Source organism: Choloepus didactylus, chromosome 4 (genome assembly GCF_015220235.1).
Source record: "Choloepus didactylus isolate mChoDid1 chromosome 4, mChoDid1.pri, whole genome shotgun sequence".
Taxonomy (NCBI): Eukaryota; Metazoa; Chordata; class Mammalia; order Pilosa; family Megalonychidae; genus Choloepus; species Choloepus didactylus.
The window spans coordinates 160467324-160495098 of NC_051310.1; the positions used below are offsets into that span (position 1 = coordinate 160467324).

The 27775-nt window shown below is 38.2% G+C and overlaps 1 long non-coding RNA gene across 1 annotated transcript; it reads left to right on the forward strand.

Annotated features, from left to right (window-relative positions):
* Positions 1-27775, forward strand: LOC119530850. The gene is made up of 3 exons (XR_005216151.1): positions 1-78; positions 20691-20754; positions 27737-27775. It is a non-coding gene; the product is annotated as an uncharacterized LOC119530850 (long non-coding RNA).

The window sequence follows — 27775 nt, forward strand, 5'->3', positions numbered from 1 at the left end:
ATTCAACGTCAGCCATCATGCCTTCCAGAATAGGAATTCCACCAAGAAGAGGGGAGACTTCACTGACAATGCTGGAAGGTATGGAACCTCGAGAATGAAATCAATTCCCACTGAGATGGACTGCCACTCAGTTACCGAGTGCAACTCCTGCTGTGAGTCTAGGAGTTCCAGGTTGCACTGTTTGTGCTTTCCCTGCTGGCCAGTTGCTTAACTAGGCAGGAATCCATTCTCCACAGGGATTGGGGATCGGGGCCCACCAACAGATCTTGACGTGTTGTGGCAATAAATACAAAAGACACTTCAACAGATATCTTTCTAAAAGGATCTGAGGTGATTTTTTTAAATTATTAAAAATATATATATATGCTCACGGAAAAATTAAACCATTTACAATTCTATGAAGTTAAAATTAACAGTCTCACATTTCCCCTCCTCCATGCTTTCCCATTCCATTTCCCAGAGGTGACCACTTGAATGAGGTATGTATTCTTTCTGGTATTTTGTTATTGTATAGGTTTATATATTTTACAGGTATATGTGGATGTGAATGTGTGTGTCTCTCTATTAATTTGGATTTTAAAAAAAAATCCTACTACACATAACTTTCTGTGACTTACTTTCCTGCTTCACAATATTTCATGAACCTTTTCTACAATAGCAATATCACTCAAGTGAGTTCTTGCACAGTGCACACAAAACCCAACTCAGTGACACCAGACTTTCGAGGAGAAAAAAAGAATTTATTAACAAAGGCTAGCCTTGTGTAGACAGGGGGGAGATCCTCAGATCTGTCCCTCGGAGCTGGAGGGGTGAAGGATTTTTATTAGTTAAACAAAAGGAGGTGGGGATAGGAATTTGGCACACTGTAACTGGCCAGTAAACATTCAAATTAAGGATTGCAAGTTGGCTAGTGTAATTGCCTATCTCCACACGCAAATTAAGGATCGTGAGGTGGTCATTACTGCCAAGTGGTTCTCTATTTTGAGGAGTGGGTTTGTGAAGTTGCTAGAACTTGTAATGGTTGGGCCTTTCACTTTCTTTTAGGATCCAGTGTTTCTCTTTCATGTTGCTCCTACTCACTTTGATTCTGCTTGCAGGTATTTTATGTTCCAGGGTCACTTTAAGTTCAATTTTCCCCTTTCTGCACATGCTTCAGTGGTTAAAACTAGTTTCAGGCAATTCTGTGAGGGAAGAAGAAAACAGAAACTTGTCCTGTGGTGAGGCAAGTCCCTTATTAATAAACACAAGGAAATAGGTTTACCAAAAAAAGGAGAGTATAAGCTTTAACAAGTTAGTACAGGAGGGGCTATACTAGTGAGTTAGTATGCAGTAGTTTCAATAGTACAATGTATCTCATTCACTTTAATAATTTCATAGCTTCATGTTGTATGGTTTGCCAGCACATCCAGTTGTTGTTGTTGTTTTAATCATAGCAAGCAACACTACATTTTAATTTGTTGATAGCCTAGGGTATCCCTGGTATTTAACAGCAACACACACATAGTAATTGTTCAATAAATATATGTAAAATATGTAAATGAAGCTGTAGGGAAAATCCCAAGGTACAGTCTTTCTTTGTGGGATATATGAATTTATAATCTGTATAGAAATTCCCTATTTACCCTCTAAAAAGACTGTAGCATTTTATATTCACACAAAGTGTATCAGTCTCTCTATCTTATTTTGCCAACAATGGTATTATAGACTTATTTAATTTTTCCCAACGTGATTGATGAGAAATTCTTTCATTGTTTTAAATTGCATTTCATTAAATTTGAAGAACATTGGAAGTATTCCGAAGGTTATTAGTCATTTGTACTTCTTTTCCTTTGACTGTTTGGTCATATCCTTTGCCTGTTTTTCTATTGGATTGTTTGTTAATCTTTTTCACATTGATTTCAATGTGCTTTTCTGTATATTTAGGGTTTCAATACTTTGCTTGGCATATGTTTTACAATTTTTTTTCTCGGTGTGGTATTGTCCGTTTTCCTATCTAATCTCTTTCTAATCTATTTATTCCACTCATCTATCAGTCATCTACCTTACCTATATCTATTTATCTATCTATTCTGTATCTAGTTAACCTAATCTATCTGTCTACCTTACCTAACAGAATTTTTTTTTTAATATTGATGTGCAAAATATATGACTTATTTTCTTTATAATTTCTGGGTTTTATGTTTATTCTTTGAAAAACTTTCCCCCTCAAAGAATAGCAACCAATCACTCATGTATACTTCCAACATTTACAATTTTCATTTGTTCAATAGTATTTTTTACTAATTTTTAATTTATTTTGATGTGAGAGGGGGATAAATTTGACTTTATTTAAATTGATTCACATGAGTAGCTTATTATTCTATTAATTTTTATTAAGAAGGGTGTATTTCCAAAGATTTGAAATGCCAACTGAATTATATACTAAATTCTCATAAGTACATCTATTTTGGATTTCCTATGCTGTTTCACTGTCAGTATGTATGTTCCTGTGTCAGTGCCATACTGTTTTAATTACTACAACATTTATGGTACATTTCATTTTTAGATAAGCCAGTCTGCCCACATTAGTTTTTTTTTTATTCTCTCAATATTCTCCCAAATTTTTATTTTAGAATTATTTCATCAAATTCAAAAAATAAAAAATAAAATAAAACACACTAGTAATTTGATGGGAATGTATGCTTTTAGTAGGTTAATTTTCAAAGAATTAATATCTTTGCTTTTAACCAAAAAGCAAGATAAACCTTTTCATTTCTTCACTTATTTTTTTTTATGTCCCTTGGCAGTGTTAGGAAGTTTTATTTATGTGGATTCTGCCTGTTTTTGAAAATTTACTTCCAGTTTTATTTTTCTTGTTGCTTTTATAACTGAGGTACTTTCTTTCATATGTTATTGTTTTAAAAGAAAAGCAAATTATTCTATAAATTAATTTGTAAACAGTCACTTTATTAAATATTCCTCTTGCCTCATAGCTTTTCAGTTGATTATTTGGGGCTGCCTCAGTACACTGCCATAGAAAATAAATTTACCCCCCCCTTTTCAAAATGTATAACTGTTATTTCAGTCCCTTGTCTACCATTGACATATGAATATGATAAATGATTTTTAGATGATCTATTACTTTTTACATTGGTCATTAAATTCTTTTTTATTTTATTCTTACATTACACTTTATTTAGATGTTTTGCATTGACATCCACGAATAAACCTGGTTTGTATTTTTCTTTTCATGCTGTCTTTGTCAGATGATGTTATCAATTTAAGCGGGCTTTCCAAAATAACTTGGAGGTTTACCTTCTGTATCTTTCAGAGTCCAATAAGAAAAACAGAAACCACACCTGGTATTTCACGCAGAGAGGGATTTAAAACAGGAAATTGAGTTTCAAAATAGTTGGAAGGGCTGGAAGAGCAAAAGACACAAGTTGGTTTCTTCCAGAGATCAGGACCTATGGGAAGCAGCTGCAGCCCCTGAAGGAGGCATACCCATGCATTTCCTTTGGCCACAGCTGCCTCTGGACCCCATCACTGCCAGAAGCAGAACATGGCTGCTATGTTCCTTTCTCTTTCTTATCTTGCATTAGTGCCTGCAATTGGCAGAATTAACCAGAACCCTGCTAGCAAAAGCCTTGTTTCCAGACCCTTGAAATATAGAGGACACAGATGGTCAGATAAGGGGCTTTTCTTAAAATTCTGGGAGCATTTGGGTAACATCAAAATTATCCATTTTTTGAGGTTAAAAAAAAATTAACCATAAAACTATCTGGATTTGACTGGGGCTTTTGTGGGGAATTTGATAACATAATTCTTAATTATTTTACACGGATAGATTTTTCTACCTCTGCTCATGCAAAATTTAGTAAAATATGTTTTCTTAGGAAATCATCCATTTCATTTGACTTTCAAATTCATTTGCATAGAGTTGTGTAATGTGCTACTTTGTAATTTATTTTGCATTTCCCTGCATTAGTGGTTATTTCCCCTTTCTTATATTTTGTGGTAGACAATATAACCTCCCCACCCCCAAATGTCCATGTCCTAATTCCCAGAACTTGTGAATATGTTATTGGGAAAAAGGACTTTGCAGACATGATTAAGGTTATAGACCTAGAGAGGGAGAGTTTCCTGGATTATCTGGGTGGACTCAATCAAAGCACATGGGTCCTTAAAAGCAGAGAGCTTTCTCTGGCTGGAGGGAGAAGAGATGTGGCAGAAGAAATGTGGCAGAAGGGAAAGCTAAAGGCATAGGAAGCATGAGGACTCAACAAAACATTGCTGATTTGAACATGCAAGTGGCAATGTATCTAACGCAGGGGGCCTTACATTGCAGAGAGTCTTCCAGCTAACTATAACCACAAGGGACTGAATTCGCCAACAACCCAAATGAACTTGGAAGCAGATTCTTCCCCAGAACCTCCAGATTAGAGCCCAGGGTAACTGACATCTTGACTTCAACCTTGTGAAATCTAGAGTAAAGGAAAAAGCTTAGCTCACCTGTATGTCTGACCTACAGAATTGTGAGATAATAAATGTTTTTGTAGGCTTCTTTGGGGCAATCTGTCACAGTGGCAATAGAAAGTGAATGCAATTTTAATTTTATATATTTGAGTTTCTTCTATTTTGTTTCTTGATTAACTTAATGTTATCTAGTTTATGGTTTGGTTTTTATTTTTCAAAAATTCAACTGTAATATTTATGCATTGATTCCAATACTGTTCTTTTCCAGTTCAATAATTTATGAAAAAGCAACTCAAACTTTGCATTTCCAACAAATAAGATTATACTCTATGTATTCTGCCATGACTTTCTTTTTCCCTGGCCTTATTATGCTCCTGAGATTTATCCATGTTGTTGCAGTAGATGCAGTTCATTTCTTTACATAAATTTCAAGTATTCAGTGTCATGACTAAACCACAACTAATTCTTCCATTCTATTGTGAATGGTATTGGATTATTCTAGTGGTTTCTTGTTGACGTTGTTTTATTCTTGCTTTCACAAAACATGCTGCTACAAACATTACTATTCTGTGTTTCAGTGCTTACATGCATGATTTTCTCTAGGATGTATAAAAGAAATGGGAAAACTAGGATTATTTACAAGGTAATAAAACTGTTTTCTAATATAAATGTACCAATGTTTACTCCTACCAGAAATATGTAAGAGTTCTGATTGCTTCAAATCTTGGCCGACATTTTCTTTACAGTGTCTTTTGATAAACAGAAGTTCCTGGTTTTACTGTTCACATCTGATCGATATCCATTACTTAATATGGAACTTCCACAGTGTTCCAAAACCTTTTTCCATATCTTCCATTAATTTTATTTCCTTTTCCCCTAAGTTTATTTCCCCTTACCAGGACTTTTTTAGTTTGCTGGGGCTACTATAATAACAAATACCTCACAATAGGTTGGCTTAAACAACAGGTATTTATTATCTGACAATTTTGGAGGCTAAAATCCAAAATCAAGGTCTTGCCAGGGCATGCTTTCCTTCAGAGTCTGTAGTGTTCTGGTCCCGGCTTGCTACAAGCTTTGGGGTTCTTTGGCTTTCATCTCTGCCTCTGTAACATGGCTTCTTCTTCTTTTGGCTTTTTCTTGTCCTGGTCATTTGTCTGTCTAGATTTCCACTCCTTATAAGACTTCAACCATGTGGATTAAGGCCCATCCTGATTCAATTTGGTCTCATCTAAATAGTATCTTCAAAGAACCTATTCCCAAATAAGTCCACATTTAACTAATGACAATGTCTTCACAGGTCCTATTTACAGATGAGTTCACACTTACAGGAATGCAGATTAAGACTTGTTCATGTCTTTTGTGAGGGACACGATTCAGTCTCTAACATGGACCAAGGCATAGCATTTTAAACGTTTTTTCCCATCCTTCTTCTTCCTGTTTTAAACCATTTTTATCCTTGTCAATAAATAAGTGTCTCTGATATATAAATCTGACTGTGTAAGTCCTTGATGAAATTCTTTCTCTATAGCCCAAAGAATCCCAAATTTATTTTTTATTGTTTTACTTTCAACATCTTTATGTCCTTATATTAAAGAGATATATTTTGTAAGAAGCATATAGTTTTTTTTTCCAAATCTGACATGCTTTGTCTTGAATTCAAATATTTAATCCATTAATATTTAATGTAATTAATGATATAGTCAGATTTATGTCAACCATGTTACTAGCTTTTTTCTCTATTTTATTGCCTTCCTTGGGGTTAATCAAGAGTTTTTTGCTTTTCCATTTTCCTCCTCTATTAGTTTATTGGTCATACATTCTTGTATTATACTTTATTGGTTTTCCCAGAGATGACTAACTTTTTAACTCTTGGACAGTTTAGGAATATAGCATATAACTAAAGGGAAAAACACTGAGGGTTAGGCTTGCTTACTTCTTTGTGTCTTTCTGAGCTCCAGGAACTTGGACCCTCAAGTACTGGCTACATTTGTAATCCAATTTTTGTTTCCCCACCTTTCATGTTATTGCCAAAGTCCTGCTGGCATCTTTGTCTCTTAGCAGAAGTCAGTCCTCTCTCTAGATTCCCAACCTCACCTAGCACCAAGAATCAGGTAATTTCCAGAGGACATAAGCAAAGCATAGCTTGTCGGTTCAGACCACTGTGGTTTCCTTTTCTCTGTGACCATGGCTTCTCAAGTACAGGTTTCCTCTCTCTAGTTCTTCAAAAAGATTTTTTTTTTTTTTGTATTCTCCCTGATTTTTCAGTTGTTCTCAGTGGTAATTTTTGTTTGATTCTAGCTAGTCCATCAAAGCTGAAAGTGTGAGTCCCAAGTCTAAACTTCTCAAAAACCTATACTTTCTTACCTCATTTATATCTCCCACTATTGGCATATCTAAAAATTCTACAACACATATTCATGCCATTTTAAAACTAAAAAAAAAATAGAAAATCATCTAATTCAAGTGTCTTATTTTTCAAATAAGGAAACTGGGGCCCCAAAATAATCAGGGGCTCATTTTAGGCCACATAGCAGTATTAGTACTAGAGCCCCAATGCACATATCACTTTATAGGAGCTAGAGGAGCAGGGTGAAAATTAGAGGAGGAGAATCCAGAGTGGAAAACTTATCTTCCTGCTTCTAACAAGAAGAAATATGTCAAATTACCTTTCCCAGTGAATAAGACCCATTGTTTTCTAATACACACCTCTACTGACACCATACTTGTCACCTAGCACAAACCATGATTTTTTCCTGAGTTATTAATTATAACTATCATTTCTGAGCTCAGAGCCAGAAGTAATTATCATTTTGAGTATCAAGCTGTTTCTGACACTGAGAATGAGAAAACCTGGGGAAAGATCTATAAACCAGGCTCCAACCTGTTTTAGTAAAGAAATCTGAATATCTCTTATTTGAAAATCAAGCCTGCAGGGCCCCTGCAGAATGATTGTATAATTTATTGTCTAAATGGGACACTTTTTGAGAGGGATAGAGGATGTTATTAATAATTACACTAGGACAACAGGCATAAACCAATACTCTCCTGGGTACCCTGGTTACCAGATAATTTATCTCTGAATTGGGAAGACAGTTCTTCTCTAATACTTCCTTAAGGATTCCAGTGACTTTCATATGTGAAAAGAAAGCATTGCCAGAGAATGCATTTGTTTCTAAATTTTCAAAACCCCTGTTGTTAAGTGAGATCTCAACATCACGAAGAAAGTAGAGGATTTTTCAAATGAGACAATAGGATTCAAAGATTCATGTGGATATTCTATGAGTTAGGATCATTGATTTTGGGGTGATAATGGAAATCAATATATTAGTCAATGAGCATTTACTGTGAGCCCAATGTGCACAAGAGGAATAAGAATTCACGTCTTTTTACTTTCCCCTATTCTTTTTGTTACTGTTGTCTAGGTTCAGTAAATAAAATGTCTGTTCCCATCCTTATAACAGTAATGCAGTGCTCCCTACTTACCATCTAATTCACTGTTGTTTCTCCTGCATTTGCCTGCCAATTTCATTTATTATTAATTCAATATCGGTTCAAGAAAAAAGAAGGGAGACAGGCATTAGCTCTTCTCTCTACTGAGCTTAAAATCCTGTGGTTTCGATGGAAGGCATTAAAGATACAAAATTAAAAGCCAGTTTGTAACTGTCTTGATTTTCAAAAGGGATCTTCATTGGCTATTCAGAATCATGCCAATGGAAACTTTATTCAGCAATTGTACACACCTTCCTTTAATCTGTTGATGTTTACTTAGCCATTCACTCAACAAATATTGATTTTGCTCTTATTATGTAGCTATCCAACTAACAGAACAAAACTTTACCCTCATGATGCCCATGTTCTGGTGGGGAAGACAGACAGAGCTTTTGTCAAGCATGTCTGGAGACAAGATTGGGAAGTAAGCATTTTTGCCATTCCTCTAAGTTGATTTTTCCCCTTTTTTATTGATTTGTCTTCTAATCCTATTCTGCTTTATGCTTTCACCATTTTCTGCCAACTCACTATTAAATGATTAGCTGATAACAGTTCTAACCATTCTGAATAAATCTGATTTTTAATAAAAAGCTCTTAAATAATGAAAACTATTTAAAAAAATAGAAATTTCAGGTACTGCTGTCTGACCCAAGGGATATTTTACTTTAATGAACTTGGTTTTATAAGAATTGTTTCCCCAGAGCCCTGCAGTTCACAAAATGTAGACTGCACGCTGGTTATTTATTTCTAAGAGATTAACCCACTGCATGATAGTGATACTTTTTTTTTTTTTTTTTAGAGTAAGCAGACAGAAAGTTTAGAGTAAGCTGAAAGAACAAGTATGAGAGGACATGCAGGCACTTTCACAAGAAAAGGGGTGAGAGGTGAGAGGCCTAGGCAATGTGGGGCAATTTGCTTTTATAGATTAGCTCTACTTACTCCCCCCTCCCTTCCTTGTTTGGGGCTCTTTCTCCCACACTCTCTTCTCTCCAGAGCAGTGCCTGGTGGCAGATAGTGCATTTTTGTGGGTTGGTTGTCTCCACACTTCTCTATAGATGACTCACTCAGGTGACAGTTGTTTAGCCCCCAGGTACTGTACATTGCAATTTGTCTTAAAGTTATCTTTCTCCTTGAGGTCTGACCACTTCTGGGAATTTTCCCTTTGCTCAGCCAAGCAACTGCCCTAATTCTAAACCTGTCTCATTTAGCTCCTTTAACCTTTAGGGAATTTGGGTGGATGGTCCATCTTCTGTAGCTGCTTCAAGCTCTCATAGGCCACAGGCCCTACTTGTGGGAGCACAGAAGTTTCTGGCTGTGCTATTGAAGGTGGCTGGTTGAGTATGGGGAACAGAAGTGTAGCCTCTAGTGAGGAGAAGTTTGTTGTGAAAGGCTTAATCTGGAAGAAACAAACTAGGTGAGAAATTATATGCATAGTCTGAAGAGAAGCAGGAGCAAAACAGAGCTCAGAGTATTCCTCAGGGCTTTTAGGAAAACTGTTGGTTGGGGCTTGGCAACCTATGAGGGCCAGGCTCATCCTTGGGAGTTCTGTTTCATGTTGCTAGGGAGATTTACACCCCTGAAAGTTATGTCTCACGTGGGGGGAATGTAGTGAACTCATTTGTAGATTCTGGCAAGAAAAGAGGTTCTCTGGGGGTGACTCTTAGGTATTAATTATAAATGGGCTTAGTGTTGCCATTACAAGGATAAATTTTGTAAAGACAAGCCTCAAGATCCAGAGCTTGGCTTTTTAAATTGGGAGCCCCTGTTGCTTAAGAGAATAGCAAGAATTCCCCAGGTGGGAAAAAGTTTCATGTTTTTTCTAGTCTTTTAAGGGACTTCGCAAACACCTTTTTATTTTCTGATTAAGATTTTATTCTTTATTCTAGGTTCTATGCCACATAAAGCTGAATTAGCTTGTTTTTGCAATCTGTAATTTTAAAAGTATAACTAGAACGATGTCTAACGATATCTAACGTCATACATCTCTGTATTAGGATATAACGTTATAAAATTAGGATTTTGAGACCATTGTTAAGTTTTAGGAACTTTTTATATAATTTCTAAATATATAATAAATGTAGCTTAACAGAAGGGTAGAAAATCTCTTTTAATTATTGTGATATTTCCTAACAGTTTCCATGTAAAATGTTAAATTATTTTAGCACTTTACTTTTACAAGGTGAAAGAATAAATTCTTTGTAACAGTTTTCTTTTAAGAGTGAGAAGACTTGTCTTTTGAAATAAAGGATGAGAAAGTCAACATAAATATCAACAAGGATACTATTCTGATATAATATAAAATCTTTGTTTTCTAGGCATTACTTAGATTGTTTTCAAAAACATTTTTTATTACCTTTCATTAAGAGCAGACTAAAGATTTACATTATTTTAACAAAATTCATTGTCTCAAACCTTCCACAACTTCTTATGTCTATCTAGGGCTTCTTATAGTCAGCAGCAACTACAAAATCCACTTTCTCAAATCTTCTGCAACTTTCCATATCCATTCAAGGTTTGTGGTCAGTAATGACTACAAAATTTACTATCACACTAGGAATATGTTAGTTCATGTAGTTAACATAAGCAGTTGGAGGTCAGGAAGGTCTAAGCAGTTCTTAAAGATATGGAGACTATTTTGAAACCCTTGGGGCAGCAATGTCTAAGTGAGCAGGGTGGGAATCTCATTAAGTCCCTGCTATTTAATAGCAAATGGATATTGAGAGTTAGGGTGAAAAGTAATACAAAATAAAAATAAAAATAAAAATGTGTCTTTAAGATCTAGGACTGAGAACTTGAATGCAGACAGGTGCTATTCAACAGGCTCACCCCAGTATGCCTTCATCCCATATAAATGGGTTTATTTGCGTAAAGATCTCCTTTGGGTTGCCAAGAGGCCTCTATCTAGTAGGGGCCTGGGGCAAACAAGGGGGCAAGCACCAGCTGGGTTTACTGGTCTTAAGTTGGCCCCCAGGGAGTAAAGAAGGTCCTTCTCTAGAAGGAGGGTGGTGCCTGCAAGGACAGTGAGAGATTAATGGGATTCTATAATGTCTTCACACTTACAAAGGAGAAGAGTAATGAAGGTTCTAGTTTTGGCTTCACTGTCAACTTCCATTACTAGGCAAGTCTGGTGGAGGTAGGTCCAGAGTGGTAGTTCAGAACAGAGTAAGTGGCTCTATTATTTAATTAAAAAATTAATAATCTTACCTGCCATGTCGAGTGTTACCTGAGGCTCCTCTAAGTTGATGGTCACTTGTGAAGTCAGCAGAGTCATATGTGGCCTCGGGCACCCCCAGTTTCTTTACTTGCTGTGAGCAGGGCTCAAGGGGTTGTCCTGCCCCCCCTTCAGGAGATGGTGCAGTCCCTGGCCCACTACCCATGTTGGTGGCACTTGGGGCAAGGCCCCGGTGGGTCCCAAAGTCAAGGGTTGTCTTGAGGTTTCCGGCACCCTCTCTGCCAGTGACCCTCTGACCCACAGTTGAAGCAAGGCCCTTGAGGCTTGGAGCCACGATTTGGGTGACCTTGAGGGGACAGAGTGCTTTTAACAACAGCTATAATAAGTTGAGCCTGTTCTCTGGTTTTCTGCATACCCTTCTCTGCCTTCTCCTCCTTTTTGGATTTGTCCTGATAAAAGCCAAAAAGGCAGTTTTTAATATGTCATTAGTGGGAATGCGGGCCCATGGAGATCTTTTGCAGCTTTTTCCGAATGTCAGGGGCAGACTGGCTGGTGAAATGGGTGCCCAGCAAAACTGGACCTTCCCAGGAGTCCAGGTGTACATTGGTATATTTCTACTAACTTCCCTCGGAACAGGGCTGGATTTTCCTCTTTCTCCTGAGTGATTTCCTTTAACTTATTATAATTAACTGGCTTGGTGGTACATTTTCTCACGCCTTTTAGCAAAAGTTTTAAAAGGGGATCATCAAGAAGATTTTTTCCTGTAATGAAAATTGAGACATGGGCATAACACAAGCAACAAGTCCTTCTCAGGTCCTTGTCTTGATAGAGAGCCATAAACATCTGGGCACAGGGAATTTCTGACTACTTTCCCTGTCTTTTACAGGCTGGAGGATGGTATTGCAATTGATAGTCCCATAGGAAGGCTATGCTTCCCTATCTTTTAGCTTATGTTGACTGTTGGCATTTCCCATTTTCTGTGGAAAAGGATATAGAGGAGCCTCACGAGAAACAATGTGACCGTGTGGCATCCCAATGCGTGTCAGAGCTTGGCATTCCCTCTCCACCAGCCCAATCTCTTGAAAACAGGGAGTACGGTTGCTGGGCATCCCTGGGACACCTTTCCTGAGAGATACCTGGACCTATGCTTCTGGAGGGCTCCCGAACACAGGTCAGGAACTCTAACCCTGCCCTTGCTCAGAAGAATTACAGGATTATGCTCCCAAGGAGCTGGGGACTCAAACCCAGTACTTTCCTGAGCGATATCTGGACCTATGCTTCCGGGGGTCTCCTGAGCCTTGCCCAGAAGAAGTCCAGGGCAATGCTCTCAAGGAGTCCCTCCTCTCTGTCTGCCCAGTCTGTTGGGAACATGGGGTCCCCAGGACAAGTCACCAGGCATCCCCGGGATGTTTCCTTCCTGGGAGATGTCTAGACCTATGCTCTCAGGATAACGCTCCCAGGAAAATCTTTGTCTCTAAGTTTCCTGTTTCCTGTTTCCTGAGGGCTAAAAGTGAGCATGCTCTAGAAGAAGGGAAGCTTTACATTTGGTCGGCAAATGGTATCAACAGAGACTAAACAATTAAGGCCCAGAGGGGAGACACTCCCATTGGCATAAACCACATGTGACTCCCTAGAATGTTAAAGGCAACACCTTGTTGGGTACAAAAATCTTTAGCCCAGAATCCTGTGTTACAAAAGATGGAATGTCTTAGAAGGCATTGAAAGCCAGACATAGGAGAAAGAAGGAGACTCTCAAGGAGGCAGGGAAGAGGACCTCTGTGGAATAGGTGAAAAGAGGAACAGATTCAGCAGGAGGAAGGGTTTGAGGGGCCGGGAAATCTTCTTAGGCCAAGTGAGGATCAAGAGGTGGTCCCCAGACGGGATGAAATGAGACAGTGTGGGCAAGTCTCAGAGAACTAAGGAGGGAGGGAGAAGGAGACTTAGGTTCCAAAGGCAGTATCACCCATTGCATGGCGTGGAGATGGGCTCCTGCCACCTCTGAGGAAGGATCCAGAGGTTCAGAGTGGACCAAGTTTATGTCCGGGGGGAGCTGGATCAGAGCCGCTAGATTCTTAAAGTCACAGAGTTGCATGAGGACACAGGAGAGGATAGCAATGAGCCAAAGGAGAAGAAAAAGCAAAAGCATGCGGCCAAGCCTCCCAGTCAGTAGCCATGACTTATCAGTCCAGACAGTCAGAGAGAAGTGTCTCCTGGCTGGCTCACCAAAATAATTTGCCAGATTCAGTTCCAGGTTCTTGGCCATGCTGCAAGAAAGAATTCAAGAGCACAGCAGGGCGTAGGGTAAGCAGATAGAAAGTTTTATTAAGAATGATGAGAGTAGACATGCGGGCACTCTTGCAAGAAAAGAGGGGTGGAAAGTGAGAGGCCAGTGATACTCTTCTTTGCACCTGGAGTTTTAGTTCCTTGGTGGACAGCTCCTGAAGTTCAGCAGGTGTTGGGGATTGACTCATGTCCCCACAGACTTGTTTAAGTCCTCACTGCCAGGCCTGTGTGTGTGAACTCATTTGTAAATAAAAGGATATTCAGAGATACCATTAAAATAAGGCCAAATCTAATCAGGATGGATTTTAATCCAGTAAGACTGGAATTCTTATAAGCAAAGGAAATTGGGCATATTAGAATCCAGAAGAGACCAATGGCCATGTAATGGAGGCAGAGATTGACAGCCAGCAAGCCACCACCAGAATGCTACAGACTTGAGAGAAAGAATGGCTTGCTGACACCTTGATTTTGGACTCCTAGCCTCCAAAACCATGAGGCAATAAATTCCTATGATTTAAGCCAACCCATTAGGAAATATTTGTCATAGCAACCCTGGCAAAACTAGGACAGCAAGTTACCAGAAATCTTTAAAATATGGATGACTGTACATTTTGTCTCGTGCTCATAGTTTTTTTTGTTTTTTGTTTTTTGTTTTTTGTTTTTAATTTTAATCAATTTCTGGATCCTAATCCATAAGGAAACAGAGTATACAGCTTTGAGTATTTCTCTTTCATTTGACACATATACTTAGGGTTTCAGAGCAGACCTAACATCTCAACACACCTACTAAAGTATATGGAACATAGAGAGCTAGAAGGTAGGACAGTTTCTGCTTCTATTCTGAAGTAGATATGGTCACATAGGTTTGTTTCTCATCAGAGAATTCATTTGTTCTTAGCATCACAATATAGCTAAAATAAGGAAAACACTGTATACTCTTACTGTGTTTGTACTGTTTGGGTTGAAATCCCAGCCCCAACACATAACAGCAATGTGACCTTGGGCAAGTGACTTTCTTCACCTCCTCATTTGCAATATGAGGAAAAAAAAGAGTATTCACCCCTAACAAAGACACCAATGCATTTAAAGAGCTTTGAAAAATGTCTGATACATAACAAATGCTATAGAAATACTGGCTCATCCACCAGAATGGATGAGCTAAGAGGGCAAGACCTTTATTTGTGCTTTTTATTGATGTATCTCCAATATCTACAACAGTGCCTGGCATAGAGGAGGAGAGATTTAATAAATCTTTGTTGAATAAATGAATGGGCAAAACAATGCAGTTAGACATTTGGACATATTTATCTAATGCATAGAATTATAAAATGAATTATGATGCTACCTCTCAGATCAAAATGCGGACTCTGCTAGTGCCTTTTCAGTGTGATAGTTGAAGATTCTCAAGGCAGGGAGGAAAATAGAGCAGAGAGGAAAGCGTGAAGGCTAAGGGGAAGCATTGACTGTCTCCCCTCTCTAATTCTCTCAGAATAGCAACAATAAAAAAAAGTGCCTAGGTACAGTTGGGAGCTGGGGGACTAGGAGAACACAATATGCCTCCCCACAATGGTGAACTTATGCCTGTTCTCCCAAAGGTCCAAAATAAGCCTTGGCAGTGACCCAGACCAGAGTGAGTGGGCATGTGGAATGACAAGGTAAGCAGAAAGGAATCCACAACACCTTCAAGTAGGAAGAGGGTTGAGAAAAGGCACAATGGCAGCAGTGGCCGGAGGAAGTCACAATGGTAGAAATGGGCACTGTGTTCCTCTGTCACCTTCCCTTTCAACACCCACCAGGACCCATGCGGCCCAGCACCTGACCCCAGCCTTTTCTTTTTGGGATACAAGATCCTACCACTCTTCACAATGAAAATCCACCTGCTCTGCATCTTATTATGCTGAGATTTTCCTTAGCTAGCTGTCTCCTTCAGAGGATCTGATAAACTATCCAGAAAAAAATAGGCATGAGTAATAACAAGCTACCCGCTTAGGGACATTTTCATATGGGACATTACTAAGGCATCCATCTCTGCTGAGTTGGCTCACATTGTTGACAAAAGGCTGGTGGTGGGGATTGAACCACGAGGCCCTCTGTGTTAGGGGAGTCCCTCCTAGACCCTCAAAGCACACCATAGTGGCAATAATCCAGCCTTCTTCAATCAGATCAGCTGCACCAGGGATATGATCAATGAGAAATAAGCAGCCAGAATACAACCTAGAAAACAGTTCAGATGATGCCTGATGAAAGAGCAGAGAGTACAACACACGTGCTTAAAGCAGGCCTATCAGAAATATTGTGCACCATCTGAGACAGTTTATCTTCTTATGGAAAAAAAAAAAGGCAGAATAAAACAATGTGTTGGTTTTTTGGACAAAGTTTATATATAATAGTAAGGTGACTATGAGTTAGTTTCCTTGGTAGCATTTGTATTCATGAAAGAAAATGCAGCGAAATTGGTTGCTGCAACTCCTAATCCTAAGAGCAAATGTTGTTGCTGAGATGCTCACATTACCTCATTCCCACAGTTCAGAATGGATTAGGCACATTTTCCTGGAAACAAGAACACTGTCTCCCTAAGGCAAGATTTTGACTCAAAGACAATCAGGCCTCAATAAGTGAGGAGAGCACCAGAACTGTATAATAGCAAGTTGAAACTATGGGAAGTGTGGATGGTCAAGGTGTATCTGGCAGCCCTGGCCATGGAGCAGGAATGGCAGATCTGCTGCTGGGAAGAGGTGGGTGAGAAGCTTCAGGACAAGATCAGCAACATCACTGAGGCTATGGACTGGCATGAGTACCTGCCCAAGATGCCCATATGCAATCAGAGGTAGGCAACATGCTTGACACAGGCCTGCAAAATGTCATCCTTACCTCTACAAAATCTCCTTCCAAATCACCAGTGCCCTGGGTGCCTTGGCCACCAGCACCACGCACAAGCTCGTCACAGATACTCTTGCCCTCCAGACCCTGCTGGAGCCTGGGAGCTCCTTGATAGTTCCAGAACTTGCCTTCTGACGATTGTATCATTGAGGCCACTTGGGGTCTGGAAACCTGCCCTGGATCATTGGGTGAGTCTTGGAAGGGGCAGTCCCTGGCTTCCATGTGTGTACGTGTGCGAGCATGAGTGCAAAACCTCTGGTCGTCCTCTTGACTTTTGCTGATGGTCAAGTCTGGCCTTACACTGTCTGTCATGCCCCTGTTGGGGGCCTCCTTCCGTTTCCACTGTACAAAACAGACACCACTAAGAATGGTGAGTAAAGCTGGGAGTGTGAAAAGAAAAAAAAAAAAAAAGGAGGTGTTTCTAATCCTCACAAGGACCTTGAGAAGTATTATAATCTCCATTGTTTCAGAGGAAGAAACTGAGGCTCAAAAAGTTAGCTTTCTACTAAACTGAACACATAACTTACTAGCTGTGCATGCATGCCAAGTCAACAGCTATATGAGGTAGCTTCATAACATCACTCTTAATTGAAATGATGTGAGGGTAAAGTGAGATAACAAGTAAAACACTTGGAAAATTAAACTGCCCTATACCCATGAAAAGCATTATTACGTACAAACATTTCTTAGATAGGAAAAAGACATTAACATCTTGGCCATGTGCAAAATTTTTCTTAATCTGTGAAGTTGTTCAACCCTGTTTTTAGCCCCAGGATTCTATGATTCTATGTCTGAAGAGGAAAATGGAATATAGTCATGCAAGAGGCTATTTCTTTAATTTTCTGGATTGTCACATTCATTCAGCATGAAATTTTCTACAGAAAGTCAATTTTGAAAGTTCTAAACTTAATTAGATCTTGCAGTTTTGTGATCTTCATTATAATTATCAAATACTGAAGATCTAATAAAGGATCAACTTCTGGGCTGCAGAATAACCTAATCTATTCATACCTCAATGACATCATCCTCAATTAGAACTGGGAGCTGACAAACTTCGGTGAACCAGCAAACCAATCATAGTCGGCAAATTGCAGGACACAACTGAGTCTTGATCAGACTAAAATGAATAGATAATATGTAAAATAATCCAATAAAGTGTGTCAATAATATATAGGCAAGTCAGACGAGACATACCAACTGGTGTAGCAAGTCTAATTAAGAACATTTCTATGATAAACCAAAATCCCATCTGCTGCTATTATGCAATTATTATTTGAATCTATTGTTAGTAGAACAATGAACAGTGAGCATCCTCCTTATTAGAAATCTTTATACTTGATACTTGCAATTTAACCAAATAATAGTATCTCCCTTTTAGTATCCCAAAGGCTGTTTTCATACTCAGAAATTTTCCTTAATGTATATTTTGTTGAAGACAGGGTGGTGAATACCAGACCATTTGTCTTTTAGAGTAGTTTTTGTTTTGGGGGGGGGGTTGTTTTGTTTTTGTAGATTGCTGCAGACTCTTTTCAGAGCATTTCTGTAACTTTTTTGGACTAATAGTATCTTAGACATAAATTCTACCACAATAGAGCCACAATTCTAGCAGACTCCACATAAAGTCTTCAGATCCTCTGCACTTGACTTAGTATTGCCTGTACAATTATTTCCCAGACCCTTACTAAAAGTTAATGCTTAAGAGCCAAAAAAGTAACCAAAATATTTCATAGGGAAAATTCTAATTTAACTGAATATATTGATGTACATTGGTGGAACCTTATCCTGATTTTTTTTTTTGGGCGGGGGCAGGGGTTGAAAGTAGAAGTTGAAAAATAAAAGATCATTTAAAATTTTATCCTTTTTTTTTTCTTTAGAGGTTTATACTTTACATTTGGAAACTATTTTATTCAAATCTGTTTGTTCCTGTTTGCTAGAGCTACCATTATGCAAAATACCTCTTTTACAAAGAGGATTTTTTAAGATACAAATTTATAGTTCTAAGACAATAAAAGTGTTCATGCTAATGCATCAAGAAGATGATACCTTCACTGAAGAATTGCCGATGGTGTCTGGAACACCTCTGTCAGCTGGGAAGGCACGGGGCTGGCATTTGCTGGTCCTTTGCTCCTGGGTTCTGGTTTCAAAATGGCTTTCTCCAAAATGTCTCTGGGCTTCTGTCTTCACTCCTCTCTTTCAACTCCTGTGCATCCTTGCTTCTTTCTCCTAGGGTGTTTCCAAGCATCTGGGGGTCCTCTCCTAGCTTCTCTAGGGCAAACTCTGGGCTTCATCTCTTAGCTTAGCATCTCCAAATGTCCTTCTGTCTCCATCTCCAAGCATTTCCAAGAGTCAGCATCTGTGTTGGCTCTTGAGCTCTCTTAAGTACTCCAGTGAACTAATCAAGACCCACCCTGAATATAAAGTTTCAGTATTCCTAGACCCTTGTTAAATCTTATCTTGTTTGTTATTACCCCTTCCTCTCATTTAATCTCTTTCTCCATCTTCAGGGGTGTCTAGGCAGTGAGCACCTAAATTGTTATATTGAAAGGGGGTGTCGACAGTAAGGTGTTGCATTTGATTGTTTTTCTTAAAGAGGCTGTTGCCTCTGGGTCTGGGTTTTAGGACTTGTCTGGCATAGGAACATTCTGGTGGATTTAAGTTCCTGAGAAATAAAACTTAGTGAGTGAATCTTTTATAGAATCTCAGGTAGGGACCTAGGTATTTGGGGACTATTTTGGTAAGGGCATGACGTACTATGGCCATTGGGGATGTCTAACTGGAGCTTGCATAAGAGAAACCTCCAGGATAGCCTCTTGACTCTGTTTGAGATCTCTCAGCCACTGTGACCTCAGCTTGTTACCTTTCTTTTTACCCTCTTTTGGTCAAATATGCATTTTCAATCCCTCACTGCCAGGGCCCCAATTTTTTTTTTATTACTCTAACATCAATTTCTCCCAAAATGTGAATTTCAGAGTGCAGTTTACATGCTACCCGGAGAACGAACCTGCCTTCCATTCATTTAAAGCCATTTCATTCCTCCTCTGAATAGACCATGCATACAATTGTTTGGGTGTATTCAGGCAACCTAATCTACCTACAATTCCTAATCTACCTACAATTGAAAAGGGAAAGACCCTTTTATCTCTGTCTATATAAGTCTATTCTTAAGACGTGGCTTTAAAATTTCAACTCAGGAAAAACTTTCAGGACCAACCCAGGATAAATTCCTTCTTTCTCCTCCTCACTCATTCCCTTATTTATTCAGTATATATTTATTGAGGATAACAATATGCCAGACATCCCCTAGGCCCTTACTTATGCTTTTGAATTGTCAATTTTCTTGTTGTGTGTCTTGATTTTGTCCACTGCAACTAGATTAGAAACTATCAGGATAACAAGGGTGTTTTATATGTCTTGCTCACTGTCTTAGTGTCTAATTTCTTGGACATAATAGGCATTCAGTAAATCTATGACTGATTTGATTCAGATATCAGTCTTTTAAAAATGGCTACAGAATTATACTCCTTTAACAAGGGTGAGAAGACTATACTTAACCATTGATTGCGTGCCTTTTGTGTGTCAGTCAGGGTCTTTTTCATAAGAGATCTCTGATTCTTTTAGTGACCCACTAATATAAAACTTGGGTAACCCCCATGTGTCTATGAGGGACGAGATCCTCAGAGAAGTAAACACATTACCCTGGGTTTCCCTGGCATTAACTGGCTTTCAAACCCATGCCTGGATGACTCTTAAAAACCAGGAAGATTCTCAGCTTGGGAGATGATTCTGTCTCTGCAATTGTCACCATGACAGCTTCCTTTAAGCCAAGGGAAATATATCTTAATATCATTCAGAAAATGTTGTATTTATCTAGCTCTTTCTGTTCTTTCTCTTTTTATGTTTCTTAAGCTAGGATTTCAATGAGATTTATCCATTTCAGAAATTTGAAAGTCAACAAATAATAAATATTCTCAGTCTGTAAAATAAAAGCTGCCAAATTAAAAATAAATAAATAAAAAGAAAAATCTTTCTTTAATCGGGGAATCCATGCTAAATAATGGAGTGTTGTATATCTTGCTTTGATGTAAATTTATTCAAGACTACCCCTACCTATCAAAATATTGTATCTAGGAGGTAATGACTAGATTTGTTATAATTGTTTTGAAACTGTAAGAAAATAAGAAGGTATTTATATAATCAAGAAGTATACACTGAAAAGAAGTGAGACAGTAAATTGATTTTCAGAGGGACTACTCTTCCATGTGAGAATAAGAGGGAGATTAAGGATGATAAGAATTTACCATTTCAAAATAATGCTTCATTTCTTGATATTTTTAGTGCAGCATTTGTAATCTAGATCATTTTTAATGTTTTCTTTTTTAATAAACGGAGGCTTTTCAAATCCACTCTCTAGCTTTTGCCGATTCTTGCAGAAACTTAGCCGTGGGACTTGGATGCCTCAAAAGGTCCAAGAAGAGGTAGGCTATCTTAGGAATAAGCTAGGAGAGGGGAAAAGGGAAATGCTCTTCAGGCCCAATCTCTGTCTAAGGAGACAGAGAATATGGCTCTATTTGGGTAGGTTTGCTTAATCAAGGGCTCAGACTCAGTGGGTAGAACAAGAAAATAGGTGCCTCAGTGCCAGTGATCCTTTTTAGTGCTGGAAGGGAAAGGTGGCATGTTAGAATTACCTGGGCTTGATGGGGCATTTTGCCCAGCTGTTCTTAGGTCTTCAGAGATTTTGGCACACCCACGTCTCTACCAGTAGCTATTCAAAGTTGATTATTTATTGTCATGGAGATGCATTGTTCTTCACCCATTGATATGTTAGAAAAGAAAAAATAAAGCTTATAATTATTGGTTGGTCAGTGGGGAAAAGTGCAGCCGGTTGCAAAAGATGATTCTGGTTTGAAGCAGATCTGTATCCTGAGTCTATTACCCAAGAAGAGGAATTGGCAAAGACAACAGCATACTGGGGCCAGGATGAGAGGGGTCTGGCAAGGATCAGTTCCCAGGAGTTATTTTTTCAGGAAACAAAGGCTTAAGCCTGATCCTAGAAAAATGTCCTGGATTTTGGAAAAAAAAGGCTGAGGATCAGAGATTTTTCACTCCAGGTTCAGGACACCAATCTAATTCCCAATTCACCAAGTGTTGGGAATAGATCATATAATAAACTTCTGGACTTGGTTTCAGTTAACTTTGGAATTAGGTATAACTGATTCTGTAAATTGAGGAAGCTGAGAAAGGCTGGAAGATGCAGAAACTGAGAGAAAAACAATATGAAGACCTGATCATGAATCATTACTGTGACTGCACAAAATCTCTGGGCAGTAAAATAATATCGGAAAATGTGTGATAGGTAAGAAAATACTGCGTGATGTCCTGGCTTCTATACAAAACTTTCCTGGAGGTCCCAAACAATGCAAGAAAATAAGCAAAAATGGAAAATTTTATCTGAATTCAAAAGGAACAACAGAATTAATATTCTTCATAGACTTTATGATTTCCTACATAGGGAATCAGAGAGACTCAAGAGAGAAATGATTAGAAGTAATGGGAATTCAACAATAATACTAAATACAAGATGAAGACATAAAGAACAATAAACAAACAGGAAAATAACAATAAGAAGTAATTTTTCCATTCATAAAATAAACAATAACCATTAAATATGTAGAGGAAAAAATAACAAAAGATGTGGAAAATATGTATGGAGAAAATTAGAAATGTCTATTTAAGGTCAAGATGACAGACCTAAATAAATGGAGATATTTACATATAATATCATACAGATGTTGATTATTCTCAAACTAATGTCTAAATTCAATAAAACTCCAACCAAAATTTCCAAAGAGGGATTCCATAGATCCATAGATCTTGAAGGGCAAAGAAAAGGCAAGAAAAGTTTGAAGAATAGGGTTAGAGACAGGAGAGGACTCATTCTACTATGTATACAGACTTACCATAAAGCCGTAATAATTAAGATAATGTGGTATTGGCACGGAGATAGAAAAATAGGTCAATGGTACAAAATAGAAGCCCAGAAGCAAACCAACACATGGGAGATTTATACAGGGCTGACAAGTTGCACAGGTCCAGGGGTTGCCATTTACATTGTATTCAATGTACTTCAAGAATGTTCTGTTCAGATAGAATGCGATGTTGAATGTGGAAAAAGATAAAGTTAGAACTGTGAGGTTAGAGACGTTCTAGAATCCACACAATGCAGCCAGTCAAAGTTTTAAGTAGAAAGTTTAGAATTTGTTAGAGGAAGAAAGCAGGTGGGAGCCAGCAAAAAGAAAAAGAATGGCTCCGGCTCTCTTTCTGAGAGCTGCCTTTTTTAAAGAAAAAAAGCCGCATTGGGAGGGAAGGGTGTCCGATGAGTGGTGCCCTGTGCCTTGATTGGGTGAGGACATATCAACTTCTGAGCTGATTGGTTGCTAGGGTTCTGATGCACTACTCTTCTCTGAAGCGCAGCTGCATTATCTATTTGGGGGGAGCAGGCCTTTTCTGCAGGCTTATGGTCGTTCATCTTACAGACATATCTGATCTTGCTTTATCCGCCTTTTGGGGGTTGACGTGCCACCATGACTGGAGTTTCTAAACAGCCTTCAGCCTGTACTTTATGGCACATTTGGTTTCTATGAGATAAGCTGCGGGGCCCCTAGGTCAGAAATTCCTTCTATTTGTTAGACTCTTTTTCTGGGATCTGTCAAGAACCTAATCTCACATGATACAAAAAAATTAATTGTAGATGGATCAATGGCCTAGATAAGGTAAAAAAATTTTTAAATTCTAAATGAAACTTTAAAAATTGTCTTATAATATTGGTGTTGAGAATTATTTCTTAAAATGCAAATAACAAAACAATGTTTTGATAAATTTCCTGTATAGAAATTAAAAACTTCTATCTGACAAATGATATCATGAACAAAGTAAAATTCAAGCAAAAGAACAGAAGGTATTTGCATTATGTATTCCCTATGAAAGACTATTATCCAGAATAGTTAAAGAATGCTTATAAATCAATAAGAAAAAAAGATAAATAATCCAAAAGACAAAAATCAGCAAAATATATGAATGGGTAAGTCATAAAAGGAAGAAAGTCATCAAATTTGTGAAAGAATGTTCAACCTCATTTATGCTCAGATACTTTAAATACAATTAAGAAGTCTACAATTCTGACTAGTTAGAGTATGGGAACATGGGTCATGCATCACCAGTGGGAGAGTAAACTGGTACAACACTTTGTAATGCAATGGCAATATCTGGTAAAAGCAAAGTTGTGCATCCCTTATGCTCCAGCAAATTTACTTTAAGGTATCCACTCTAGAGGAACTTGAACATGGACACAAGAAATCATGCAAAAGGTCTTTTTTTTTTTTTTTTTACCATTTTTAATAGAAAAATATTGTAAACAATCAAAATGCCCATCAATAGGGAATGAATAAATTGCAGTATTTTATGTAATTTAATATTTATATACTGTGTAGTTACAGAATTGCAGTTTATCTTTTAATAAACCAAAACTATATTTATCAACATGGAAAATATCTCTAAATAATAATATTGATTGGAAAAGAAAAATTGCATATCTTAAAGAATACATGTTGTATGGCATTACTATGTAAAATTTTACAAATCAGAAAATAATATAAACATTATAAAATTACATGTTGTTTTTAGATAAATACATATGTTGTGATGAGATACAAATAGATTAGAAGAAGATATACTAGCTTTGGCATATTATTCATTTCTTGGGAAAGTGAGTGAGGCATGAGATGGGGTGCCTTAACCAACTATATATAATATTTTGGTTATATTTTTAAAGTCTGAAGGAAATATGGCAAAATGTTGACACTTACATACTCTGTTACTTGTGTATCTGGTATATATTTTTCTAATCTTTTAGCATGCTTGAAATATTTGGTAAACAAAATAGAGACAAAGAAGGAAATGAAAGGGGAGGAAAAAGGAGGAAAGTGGACAGGAGAGGAAGATGGGCTTGGTCTTTGGAGAGAGTCAGCTCTGCAGTTCTGGCAAGAACTATGGTTTAGTAGAGTTGGCCATTGGCTCATGTAGATTTAAACGTTAATTCTAGCTTCTTTGAACGTGAAAATGGTAACTATTGGAGGACTTTGCTTACCCATCTATTAAATGGTTAGATTAAAATTTAACTGAAGGTTTTCTGTGGACACTAAGTGGGGGAGATGATATAAAATGTCTGCTGCAGAGCCTGCTGACTACACACTGAGTGCTCCCTGAATAGTGATGCCTTCTTCCTTCCTTTAAGCATTAGGACGTGATAAAGACAGAAATTGCACCTCCTGAACTCACTGGATGGAACTGAATTCCTCCTTCCGATGTAGTCTCTTTTTTTCACCTCAGTGAAAGTAATTTTGAAAAGAGATTAAATGCCTTTGGCATGAACAAAGATGCAGACTATAGAGAAAATTGTAGGGATTCAGTTTCCACCAAGGTATCCATTTACAAGGTATGTGAGGAAGTTCCCATGGCTCTGCATTTAAGCCCAAATCACTTATTTAAGGAGATCATGGCACAGGCCCTTCACCCTTAGTTGTTAATGACCTTTCTTTGCAGTACTGAATGGAACACGCAGTAGGGTCAATTACAGACTCAATGACAAGAGTTAAAGCCCAAAGTTCCCTAATGAGATCTGTGCTTGTTCCTTGTGGTTCAAGGAACACTGTGGTTATTAGTTTACAGCCTGCAGGGTCAATCTCCTTGGAGAAGCAGAGTTAAGTTAGGCATTCCCTGGGCTGTATAAACAACTCTCCCTGTAGTAGGAAACTTGACCCTTCTTTTATCATGCCAGAAAATTTTTGGAAGGCAACCACTGTCTGATATTTATGGTTCCATAAGCATCTGACTGTGAAAAGTCCCTAATTCTGGAAAATGACCACTGGTGAGTTGCTAATGCATGAGAGGTAGAAGAAAAAGTCACTCTTTAGAAGGAAAACATGAGGCTAAACATGTGGCATGTGTGATGTCTACTTACAGAGTAAATGTATGTGTAGTTTTAATACAGAGCAAAGGCTTACATATTTATTTCCACACACAGATGCCAAAACAGGTGTTTAATAAAGATCTACCTTTTCTTTGTATAAGAAGAAAAATGGTGTCATATAGTACTTGTCAAAATAATAGAGTAAAATAGTCTAAATTCACATAGGCTTCAGCTGCAGTATAAACTCACTGTCTTGGGCTTATTAGGAACTGAAAGGAACCTAAGGAGTTTCTTTCATACATTTCTCTGTTCTCTGCACTAAAATGGATCTTTAGGGCAACCCAGGCAATTGTTTGCTGCATTATTTTAAAAAACAGAGTGGGGAGGTAGGGAGTACATGAACTTCCTTGGACATAAATGTCCCCATGTCTTAAAAAATAGTCCTCCATTTTGAAATCCATTACCACCCTTTCTCAGGATTTTTAAATTAAGCATCAAGAATCACATAAGATATCTAATAACTGAATAAGTGGTTGTGGTTCATACAGTTTTCTAAACATCCTGTCTCCAAGGTAACCTATTTCTACCTGACAGGCTAGAGGGGCTGGAGAAAACTGAGAAGTTAGAGACATGATGAAGTTGCAGCCAAGAATGAGGTGGTCACTGGCTGATGGATCGATTCTGACAAGAATAAAACAATTCATAGAAATCAATGTCACCAACCCGCAGGTGCATCTCAGAATTGCTGCTGCACTAGAGATGAGTTGCAAACACTATATTGTGTCGCTCAATAACACTAGCACCCGATAGTCATGTTAGAAACTACCTATTAAACCTGAACTCCATCATAAAAAGTCACCTGAGACCTTCTGCAGATTATGCAGGCCTGAGAAATCCAGGCAGATGCTAAAGAAATCAGAGGCATTTAGTTGGAAATAACTGGTGTCTTGCTAGGAGTTTCTGATGTAATTCAGGGAAGAAATGGAATCTCTTTTGCAGGAATATTTCAAAACATGCAATCTGCCTGTGTATGGACAGTCTCACCTGCGAAGTGGCCCAAGCTTGAACAGAGCTGTCCAGTTATTATGGGTCCACTCAAGGTGGAAACCAGCCTGGGCCTGGCCCATCCTAGCCAGCCCATTGAGACTTATGGTAGGTTAAAAGCCATCAGGCATGCATATTTGATTGCTCACAGTTTATAATAGAATGAAACTCAGTTTTGGGTGCAAAAGAGCCCAATAATTAGTGGATCTTTACATGTGTTGGCCCTTTCCTTCCCCAAGTCAGCTTCTACAACCCCTCTCTCTCCTTCCTACTCTAACACTTCACCCCCATCCCTCCTATCACCAGCAGCATGAAGACACAGAGCTGTCATTCTGCAAAAGCTGGGTTTCCTGGAGTAACAGGTCTGCAGAGATAGAACACCAATAACGCCAGGTCCTGTTCCTAAGCAGCCACTCTATGCTGGGCACTGGGCTAAATGTGGACACTTAAACTTCACAACAACAATAGGAGTACTATTATTATTTCCATTTTAAGGGTAAGGAGATCGAGACTTGGAGAAGCTGGCTTATCTAAGGGTATGCAGTGAATAAATGGTAGAGCTGGGGTTCTAACCCTGAGAGTATTACTTCAAAACTCATGCTCTTAATAGTGTATTCCACTTTCCACATATGACATAATTTTGTCACTTACTAATTATGGAAATTTGGGCCAATCAGAGTCTCTCTGAATCTCAGCCTTTTCATCCATAAAATAGGATAATTATCCTTTTTTTTCTTTATTCAGAAAAATTTTTACTAAGTCAATGTGAGGTACTGAGCTACTTATTAGGATACAGAAGAGAGCAAAGAGATGGGTGGAGATAGAAATAATTTAAAAAGAGAGAGAGAACAAATCAAATTAATATGTTACAGTGCATGGAAAAAGCTGTGAATAAAATAAACAGCTGGATGGTATGACCCAGTTATGCATGGTGGGTATTGATTTAGATGGAGCAGTCAGGGAAGGCCTTTTGCTAAGATGATATTTGACTTGATGAGACTTTAAAAATAAGAATGTGCCATTCCTATGAAATCCATTCCTAGTCGTGGGCACACTGCATGCAAAAGTCCCAAAGCAGGAAAAGGCTTGGCATGTTTGAAGAACAGAAAGAATCAGTGTAGCTGGAACAGAGTTAGCAAGTATGAGGGTTCTAGAGACTATTCTGGAGAGTCTGGGTTCGATTCTATACCATCCTGTCCTATCCTATTCAAAACATTATTTTTCAATTGCATACTTTACTCAACGTGAACAAGAAAGACCAGATTCCTGAAAATGGTAACCGGAAGTCTCAGATGAAGAAATACGTGACATAGAAACTGAGTGATAATGAGTGCAAAAATGTTTTGGAATGTTAAGGTTTTAACTGGTTTATTATTCTTGTCTTTTTGTTTGACAGTTTTGTTTTGTTTTGTTTTGTCTCACTTCTGTCCTTCTCTGTTCCGATGGAGGAATTATGTGGACTGAAGTGGATGGCGGAGAGACCGGGC